At 35.9% G+C, this 11,204-nt stretch overlaps 1 pseudogene; it reads left to right on the top strand.

Moving 5' to 3' along the window:
* Nucleotides 1-6,902: 6,902 nt before the first annotated feature.
* On the top strand, nucleotides 6,903-10,428 carry LOC108481944 (actin-like; annotated as a pseudogene).
* The last annotated feature ends 776 nt before the right edge of the window (nucleotides 10,429-11,204 follow it).

The following is an 11,204-nucleotide window of genomic DNA, read 5'->3' as shown; positions in this document are numbered from 1 at the left end:
TAACGTTCTTTTGCTTCAGTAGTTCGTAGAAAAATAATTCTGAGTAGATGTTTCTGAACAAATAGTGTCAAAACGCTTCAAGCAAGATACACTGTCAGCAAAATTTCTGAAAAAAGCTCCCATGTGGACGCTCTTTTGCTACAGTAGTTCGTAGAAAAATGAGGCTATAAATAAGGCAAATTTTATTCTCAGGTTGACAGCAAAAAAAATTAGAGAGGCTAAGAAGAAAAGAAATTGAAGATGAGTGAATGTATTAGTGCTGTTATTTACTATGATGGTGAGGTCTGTAACACCGAGAACGGTGTTGTTTTTTTATCGGAGAACACAGCGAGACTGGTTTTTAACCAGAACATAGATTTGACAGAACTTCGTAAAAGAATTAGGCGCAAAATCTTCGGAATGATGCCAATGAAAGTTTTGTCTATTAAGTATCGATTTTGTGCTTCAGTTGATCGTGTGACATATGACTCATTCAACATCAAAGGTGCTCGTAGCTTGGAGGCAATGGTGCAGACTTATCTCGCTAGTGGATCACATTATCTTGAGTTATATGTACAATTTTCATCACCAAATGATGCATTTGCAGCTTCAACATTTACTGCTAGTCGAGAGGAATACACGACCCCTGCCTAACACTCCATTAATGGGTGGCAAAACACAGAAGCGCCCGTGTTTAGTAGCAGTATGGAATACCCAACCCCTGCACGACACTCCGTTAGTGGATGGGACATGCACCTCAGTGGATTGATGTTTGATGTTGGAAATACGTACTGGGGAATGATATCAACTTTTAGTGGTTGGCAATCCACATCTGATTGGAGACATTATGAAACATCCATAAGGACGGATGATGTACTCCCTATGATGTCTACTGGCGAGGGGACATTGTACGTTGTACATGATGATGGGTTAGATGATGACTCCGATACAGAAGTTGCATTAATTTCTAAACTAGAGCCTGTTCCAACCATACTTGAAGATGTCGAAGAAGGTTTAGATGATGAAGAAGAAGATTCGCAATTCAGGGCGTACTCGGCTCTAGCCCACATGTATAATGTCGATCTATCTCAAGATAATGCATTGGAGTTTCCAGATCTACCATACAGAAGGCGTGACCGTACAAGTTTCTCATTGGATTCGGGTGAATTGGAAATTGGTAAGGAGCTTTCCAATAAAAATAGTTTTCTTGGTGCATTAAAACAACATAGCATCATGATCACGGTTAACTAAAAAGTGGTTAAATCCAAATTCGATAAGTTTGAAGCCAAGTGTGCAGTGCAAGACGGTACATGTTCATGGAAAATCATGGCCTCGTTAAGGAAAAAGACAGGCTTGGGGAAGATAAAAAAGTACAAGGGTCCACATACATGTGTTGCCAGTACAATATCACTAACTGTTTAGAGTTTTTTAATAGTACCATTATTACGCACTGTTGTATTTTTTAACGTACTTCATTGACAGGTATTTCAGAAGATCATCCCAAGATGGATTTAGATATGTTAGCTACCTTAATCCTACCGGCGATGAAGGCGATCCCAGAACTTTAGTGTCGGTCTTAATTGCCAATATTCGTAGCCAGTTGAGGTACACGCCCTCTTATCGCAAGGTTTGGATAGCTTAGCAGAGGGCATTAGAAAAGATGCATGGTGGGTGGGACGCTTCATATAATAAAGTGTGGTAGTGGTGTCGGGTGCTGGAAAGATATGTCCCAGGTTGCGTAACAGACCTTGAAACGGAACATGCGTACTACAACGACTGATTGCTCCGTGGATGCCAAGTATTTAAGCGTTTGTTTTGGAGCTTTATGTAATGCCAAGACGCATTTCTATATTGAAAGCCATTGGTACAAATTGACGGTACCTTTATGTACGATAGATATACCCATCGGATATTGCTAGCTGTGACACAGGATGGCAGTGGGATAATCCTTCCAATTGCGTTTGCAATAACACTAGGAAAGCTAGATGATGGCTGGGATTTCTTTCTTTCTAGGTTAAGGAGGCATGTCTGCCCCCAACCTAATATCTGTGTCATATCAGATTGGGGCACCGGAATACTAGCCGTAATTGAACGACAGGGAAGCCTGTGGCATCGCACACACCACCAGTATTGCCTAAGGCACGTTGCGTTCAACTACTACAGGCAATTTCGATTTACAAGTGAAAAATGACAAGTGACCAACATGGTTATTTAATATCTATTAATATAATTTCGTTTGTAATATTGAATTTATTTTAAATGGAAAAGTGGTATGCAATTTTCGCTATCAACTTATATTGACAGGGGATGAGATAACTAAAGACCGTTTTCATGAGATGTTGGCGGTTTTGCATTCAGTTAACGAAGAAGGCGCAGATTACCTCTGTAACATACCTTTTGAATAGTGGACACAAACATACAACGACAGCCTACGATATGGTCATATGACCTCAAACCTGGCTGAATGCATAAATTCTGTTTTAAAAGGAACATGTTATTTGCAGATAACATCGGTTGTTCGAGACACATATTTTTGTTTAGCGATACTATTTTTGAAGCGAGCAGCGATTGTAAAGGCCAAATGCAATGAGGTGATGTATGGTGCGCAAAGGTATTGTAAGAAATTAACAAGACGAAGGCGCGGGCGAATACTATGCACACAGTCTGTCACAATCGAGACAACCTATGGTTTCGTGTGACGGAGTTTGAAAGACCTCATGAAGGTATTATTGGCAGGCAATATCATGTGCACTTGAGAAATAAGACTTGCTGTTGTGGGAGGTTTGATGCACTTCGTTATCCATGCGCTCATGTAATTGCAGCTTGTCAGAATCTCTGTCTAGATCCCATGAGCTACGTCGACGAAGTGTACAAACTAAAAACCATGTACAATGTGTGGAGACACGTATTCCCACCTGTCCCAGATGAACGTAAGTGGCTGCGTGTATCGCTTGCTCCATTTAAGCTGTTACCGGATAGAGAATTGCATCGCAAACCAAAGGGTTGACCTTGCTCGACTAGAATACGTACCAATATGGATATCCGAGAAACAACCAATCAATAGAAATTGTGCGGATGGTGTAGGAACCCAGGTTATACAAGTAGATCATGGTTATTGTAAAAAACCATGTTGTATTATTTATATTTTATTAAATGAATCTATGTTTTATTACAATTGTCTTATTCAAAAGAACTTTTATTTTATTAAATGAAATAATATAAAAAAGTTTGTACAAATATATTAAAAAAATCAATGTCCGTGGCGGTCGGAATCAGTGCCACATGGGGGTCGTCGATGGGTATTCCTCCTTGGATCAGCTTCTGGCGGAGGTTGTGATTCCTCCGGCAAAGGATCTAGTTGTGGGTGTTGGGAGGGTAACCCCCTTAATAGAATAATAACTGTGGCAATGTTTACATCAACTATGGCGGAGGTGTTTGAATCCCGTAAGGTGATGGGGATTGGTAAAAATAAGAGCTCCCCGATGGCGCCTCATGCGATCCCTCATGCGACGGCGGCCTATAGATCGGTAGATAACTCGGAGTAATCAGAAACGGAGATAAACCAGGCCATGAATTCCAACCTGCCATAAGACTAGGAAAAGGAAACATATAAGGGTTAGGATACATATAAGGGCTAGGATACGCACCTAGCATAATCTGAAAAGGCTATGATGTGGGTGTCACCGGTTGAACTGTTGGGCCTGTTGATTGTGTGGGCGCTGTTGATGGGCTTTCTTCGTCGTCCCTTCTTCTTGGATTTAAAGGGCCCCGCCATTCCCTTTGGACACGAATTTGTCGTCGCCTCTCCTCTTTCGATAGTAAATATGGCTTGCCGTAGATCCTAAATAATGGCATGTATTCTGTTGCGCACACTAACTCTAGAACGATGATTGGTTCCCAAGTAGGTATATAATCATACTGATTTTCCCATATTTCAATATAGTGTGACCAGAATTTCGGCCAATCTGTATGCAGTTACCGTAAGTCGACTTTGTGCTCATCATCAAACACCTCAGGTACCACGGGAATCGGTTGTCAGAATCCAAATTGCCGCAATACTCTATCTGACTGGTGCATCTCCACGATAACATCGTTCACCAATGGAACCTTCACATGCCAAACGTTTGGATTTTGAAGGAATTCATCCGGAATTACTACCCGAATTGCCGGATCCTCGTATGGTGTCCATTGAAACTATATGAACATGATAAAAATATTACTTATATACATAATACATAATACCAAATACTAAATACTAAATACGAAACGATTATTTTATTATGTATATATATTTTATTTAATACTTACTTGTGCTTCCGATCGTTGGTCTAATAGAAGTCATATATCTTCGAGAGAGGTAGGTATTTCAACATAACTCATCGAATGGTTTCACCTAATTAAATAAATTTTTAGCATACAATTATATTCTAAATCTACGTAATAATTGTAAAATCTAATATAAAATTTACTTCGTTATAAGTGAAAATGTATATGGGTGGTCCACTGGAGGACGTAAAAATAGAAAGCGAAACCATGCCCATGATTGCAGTAGTGATTGGCAAACTTTTATTTTGGCTTTGTGTGGTCGCATCACCCCGCACATTCCCTTGTACAATGTTGCCAACACGGCAGACCCCTAACTCAATTCGCCGACTGCTCTAAAATCTACGAGTTTCAGTAACCATCTCAAATGTAAGAGGTTATGTGACAAGTTCGGCATCAGATAACCTCCAATCATCTTAAGAATGTATACCCGAGCATATCATATTCTTTCGAGTTCAGTCGAATCATTATCCGGCGCCGAGAATGTGTTTCGTAATCAGCCCATCTCGATCCGACCTCTGTTAATATTATCCGGTATAGCACCCAAAAGCTCGTAACATACGGCACCCCAATCAGTAGATGATGTGGACCAGGTGACTGCGTACCCATCCATCGACAATCTCAATTGCAAATGCACATCTTCTAGAGTGATAGTACACTCTCCGCATGGAAGATGAAAAGTGTGCGTCTCAGGTCTCCATCTCTTTATCAACGCACTAATTACACTAATTAGTTTCAGGTCCAACTTGCACCCCCGCCTATCGTGGCCACGTGCCAAAATCCCGCTTCCCGCAAGTAACTCTCGATCAACGGCAATGGAGCACCAAAAAAATTACGGATGTAGCATTGCAACACCCGATCTATAGACTATTATAAAAATTTATAAAACAAAAATTAATTAAAATTGTATAAATTAATTAATGCAAACATCATAAATGAAAAAAAAATCAAGCAATATTGAAATTTTAATTATAATTGCATAAATGAATAAAATATCAAATAGTATTGCAAATTTAATTAAATTTGCATAAATTAAAAAAATATCGAATAGTATTGCAAATTTAAAATTATCACTTACCATTGTCATTTGATCAACGGAGATGTGCTTATTATCGAGACGGATTAATTCTCCGGCCATTGCTATCACGATCGGATTTTTTTACTTTAAAAAAATTAAATTCAAAAAAAAATTAAACAAAGAATTTTGATAGATTTTTGAGAAAATTTCAATAAAATTTGATAGATTTTTTAAGGGAATATTGAAAGAATGTTGAGAATTATGAGAGAATTGTGTGAAAAATAAATTAAGGGAAATGAATTTTGAGAGAATTATAGAAATTGTGAGAGATTTGTGTGAAAAAATGATTTGGGGGGCCTTTTTATATTTTTTTTGGACCGTTGAAAGTCAACGGTTAAATTTTTTACCGTTACACAGGCAAAACACTTCCTTGGAGGAGCGTTTTGCTGACGTGGACACTAAAGCATGCTGACGTCAGAACGTTTTCGGGAAAAACGACCTAATCCGATAAATAACTCAACCAACAGCTCAATTCTATTAGTAATGTTTAAAAACGTGCTTTTTGGGTAAAATGGCCAATCGATCCGTCAAACACAAATTTATAAACCCAAAGGGGCCAGCTGTTTCTACCATGAATGTGACGAAAAATAAGGTCTGTAGATTAGGGGTAGACAAGGGAAACGGACGGCCAAGATCTAACGATATCGTATTTGAGGTGAATTTACAAATAGCTTTCCTTAAAGCAAATAGCGCGGGTTCCTTTCACCGCATAATTCTACGAAACTCAACGGTCCATTAAAACTGCAAGAAAAAAAGAGAATCGACAAAAAAGAAAAGTATCCTTTTCTTTCTTCATCTTATTTTTTAATTCAACCTGTCTGTTTCATCCGATTTATCTTCTACCAATTTTTTGGTATTAATTTGATCGGATTTTGGTGCTTAGATCTTCAACTTCAGGCAGGATCTTTTTAATGTAGATCCTCATATTTTACCTAATTTTGCGTTCAATTATGAATGATCCACATTATAATAGTACAACATCTGAAATTTTATCCTCAGATTTTCTATTTCTTTAAGAAAAAGAAAACTGAAATTACAGTTGAATCACACATTTGCAAATTGAATTTCTTAGTTCAAGTTCATTTTCAATTCATGGCGGAGGGAACAATGCCAGTGTTCTACTTGTTTATGATTAATTATGATGTTATTTTCGACTTCGCGTTTTTTGCGTTTAATTACTAAATCTGCATTATCATGTTATGAAGTGTGAACTTTTATCCTTAAATTTTCTGGTTATTCAACAACAAAAAAACAAGAAAACTGAAATTACAGTTGAATCGAATATTTGCGCGTTGAATTTCTCAGTTGAAGTTCATTTTCAGTTCATGATGACAGTGTTATTCTTGTTTATGATTAATTATGCAGTCATTTAGGTTAGTCTCAGTAGATTAATTAATAACCACATGATCTTACAAATTGTTCCGGTGATGGGATGTGACAGATTCAGATATGAGATTATTTTTTGTATTGTATATGTTCACTGATGTTTGTATTGTATTTTGGTTGAATCAGGCGATAGAAAATGGCAGAATCCGAAGATATTCAGCTCTTGTTTGTGACAATGGGACTGGAATGGTGAAGGTAATCATGGGTGTGAAATCCGTGCAGCGATTCAGGTTCTGTCAACCTTTATTTTCGATAATGATTGATGTTTAAACTTTTCAGGCTGGATTTGCTGGAGACGATGCTCCAAGAGCAATGTTCCCCAGTATCGTTGGTCGCCCTCGGCACACCGGTATGATGGTCGGTATGGCCAAAAAGATGCTTATGTTGGAGACGAAGCTCAATCGAAAAGAGGTATTTTGACATTGAAGTACCCAATTGAACATGGTATTGTTAACAATTGGGATGATATGGAGAAAATCTGGCATCATACTTTTTATAACGAGCTTCGAGTTGCCCCTGAAGAACACCCAATTCTCCTTACTGAAGCTCCTCTTAACCCAAAGGCTATTCGTGAGAAAATGACCCAAATCATGTTTGAAACATTCAACGCCCCTGCAATGTACGTCGCTATCCAGGCTGTTCTTTCCTTGGATGTTAGTGGTCGTACAACAGGTTAGGCCTCTTTCACCATCTTCTTCTTTACTGTTCAACTTTATATTTATGATCATAAGTGATATATTGAAAATTGGCAAATAGGTTGAAAATGAGGGTCTGGATTTGAGTATTTGTGGATATTTGATTTTTTTTTAGTATTTGAGTATCCTATTAAATTTACTTTTAGAGATAATGAACTCGAATTTGTACATTTATTATTAAAATTCGTCATTTCTTGTAAAAATGTTATATTTTTAAAAAGTGATACCATCGTGTTAGAGGACGAGTTCACTATGTATGTGACATGTGTCACACTTTATCAAAACTTTTCATATTTCAATTTTTTGATGGTTTCATCGGAGGTTGACATGAAGTAATTCGATCTCACATATTGGATCTATTATGACATAATGGGATCACTTTGTGAGGAGAGAAAATTACTATATTTTTAAATAACTAAAACCACCATATTTTTCTAAATAATTTTAAAAATACAATATTTTTATAATTTTTATGAAAAAATTAAGATTTTAATATTCAAATTCATTATTTGTTACCTTTTAAATTTTTATTTCAATTCTTTAAATTTATGAAATTGAATATTTAATGCATGTGGGTATTTGATGGATAATTCAATTTAAATTGAAATAATAATTTGTTGGGTATCAAAATAATAAATAAATAATAAATATATTAAAATTTTAGAAATTTTTGGATTTGAAATGTAGAGGAAGGATGATATAAAATTGTGGTTTTACGCCATCTCTATTCCTATTCCTTTCTAACAGAAGAATGACAAATCAAATTTTTTCTCCTGATTTTTAGCCTTTTTCTCCTGTAAAAATTTAAATCCAACTAAAAATGGTAAAAATCAGGAGGAAAAAGTTGATTTATCATTCTCCTATTAAAAATGAATAATGACGTGAAATTACAGTTTCATACAATCCCTTTTCTTAAAATGTAGGTACCTAATCTAATATGAAATGTTGTTGCCTAGATATTGTTAAAAAAACATATGTGCTGAACTCCTCAATGATGAACAATAAATCAAGATCCTTGTAAGCCGGTTAAACATATCGCTTTACATTATGCGTAACGGTGTTTAATTGTTTGCTCTTGAATTTCCTGTTTTGATGTACCCAAATGAAAAATCTCTAGCTACTTTTTATTTCTTTTGTTAAATGTTATTTTGTTTGCCTCAAATATGCATTTGTTTAGGTATTGTTTTGGATTCTGGAGATGGTGTGAGCCACACAGTTCCTATCTATGAAGGCTATGCTCTCCCACATGCCATCTTGCGTCTCGACCTAGCTGGTCGTGATCTCACAGATGCCCTCATAAAAATCTTAACGAAACGTGGCTATTCCTTCACTACGACCGCCGAGCAGGAAATTGTAAGGGATGTGAAGGATAAGCTATCTTACATTGCTCTTGACTTTGAACAAGAGCTGGAGATAGCGAAAACCAACTCTTTTGTGGAGAAAAGCTATGAGCTACCCGATGGATAGGTTATTACCATTGGGTCTGAGCGATTTCCCTGCCCTGAAGTCCTCTTCCAACCATCAATGATTGGAATGGAAGCTGCTGCCATTCATGAAACCACATACAACTCAATCATGTAGTGCGACGTGGATATCTGTGTTGGTGTTTTGGGACACTTTATCCGGATGAAGTATGAACTTCAGTATGAACTTAAACAACAATGTAATATATCCGGATCAGGAATGAAGAAAAAACTGAGTCTTGAGCAACAAGGCTCGAAGCTTGTGGAAGAAACAAACAGAATTTGCAAGGGAAAACAAGAATAGAATTGAAAGCAAAGAAAAAATGGAGCATAAATTGAATGAAATTCTATATTTTTCATTAAAATGAACTTTGGCATGAAGCCATTACATATACCAGACATTGGCTGGTCAAAATCAACAAGTTTATCACCTAAACATTACCTAACTCCACTTAATTCATCGGAACTAGATAAATTTGACTTGCATACTAAAGCAAAGCTAGTAATTAGCTCTTTTACCATCAAGTTACATCAATTGTCATCCAAACATAGTTCAAAATGAACTAAATTACAAAAACATTGTTAAAAAATAACAAAATGAAACTGAGATGAAACAGTAGCATTAACATCTTCAGTTGCATGTGTTTCATCCGGAAGACTTATGTGCATGAATTCTTACGCGCATGAATTTCTCCTTGATTGCATGAGCTGCATGGAGGGCCATTTCTAACAATCCGAAAAGATCTCTATGGAAATATTGTCCTGAGTGGCGGCACCACTATGTTCCCTGGAATTGGCGATAGGATGAGCAAGGAAATCACAGCATTAGCTCCAGGCAACATGAAGATTAAAGTGGTTGCACCACCGGAGAGGAAGTATAGCGTTTGGATTGGAGGCTCCATTTTGGCATCCCTCAGCACCTTCCAGCAGGTATTATCTCCTTTTATCTTTGAAAAACTCATGGCATCTTTAGATTCCTTTATAGTCTTCTTTAGAATCTTGTGTTTAGCGTAAACATGCTTTGGACAGTTTTGTTTGATTCAGATACCTTTTAGGGTTAATTATATCAGATGTACTCAAACTACGATTATTAATATGGCATTAATAAGCTGAGACTCAATTAGAACATTTTAAAGCCTGTAATTTAGGTCATAATTTGAAGACATTTGATACAATTAATCCAATATTTTTACACAAATTTTGCATTCCTTGTTAAAATGAACATCTCTACCTGTATAGAAACTATGCTGCTTCGACTTTTTATTTTTCTTAAGGCAGTTGTGTTTGACACTTATGCCAATGCATACGCCAACATGAGAATAAAGATATAACCCTCCAAAACTCTTCTAAATACATGAAAAATTTGAAAAGAAAAAAAGAACACATATCTTGTACTCTCACACTCTATTTGAGTAAATTTTGATTGTTTTGTATGCAGATGTGGATCGCAAAAGGAGAGTATGATGAATCTGGGCCGACCATTGTCCACAGGAAATGCTTCTAGTTATGCAAAAAGCAAGATTTTGAGCAATGAAATACACAATGCCCATTTTTGTTATAAGGCAAGGCTGATAAACCAAGTGAGTTGCTAATTTTTTTCTTTTTCCACTGTTAATGTCCAGAAAATGAACATGGAGAGGTTCATTTTCGTTCTTTTTTTTATTACAATTTTGTTTGATTGTAGAAAAGTTCTTTCAGTTCTCATTGACTTAAAATGACTGATAGTTGCTTAGGCGTTATAACCAACCTCATATTAGAAACACTTAATTATTGTAATATTTTCTTATGAAATAAGAGGTTCTAGCTTAGAGATGAAGAAAATAGAATTGTATTTGCTAACATATGAATTTAAGATCTATATATATTACTAATTCAATGCGATTTCATGAATAAAATTTATTATTTTGATATATTAACAGTGAAATTTTGACGTGGAAATTTGATAATGTGCTCTGTTAAAATGTTTTTGAAATTTTAAACAGTGATATTTGTAGTAATAAATAGGGTTATGCTTGAGCCAACCCAAATAATGGCAAGTAGAAGCTTGAATTAGATTTTTTTTAGCTTGAATCTTGTCTCGTATTCGATTAAATTCAAGCACAACTCAATTAAACTTTGTTTATTTGGGTTTGACTTCTTACTCAAGGTCAAATTAGATATTTTCTTTAAATAAATTTTTATATTAATTTAACATAATAAATTAAATATTTTACTAATTAATCAATAAAAATTCCGACAATTTAAAAAAATTCTAATTAAACTGCACAATATATATAAATT

The sequence above is a fragment of the Gossypium arboreum genome, chromosome 1, assembly GCF_025698485.1.
Source record: "Gossypium arboreum isolate Shixiya-1 chromosome 1, ASM2569848v2, whole genome shotgun sequence".
In the NCBI taxonomy this organism is placed as follows: Eukaryota; Viridiplantae; Streptophyta; class Magnoliopsida; order Malvales; family Malvaceae; genus Gossypium; species Gossypium arboreum.
The sequence above is the reverse complement of the archived record's forward strand: the minus strand, read 5'-3'. Positions and strand labels throughout refer to the sequence as shown.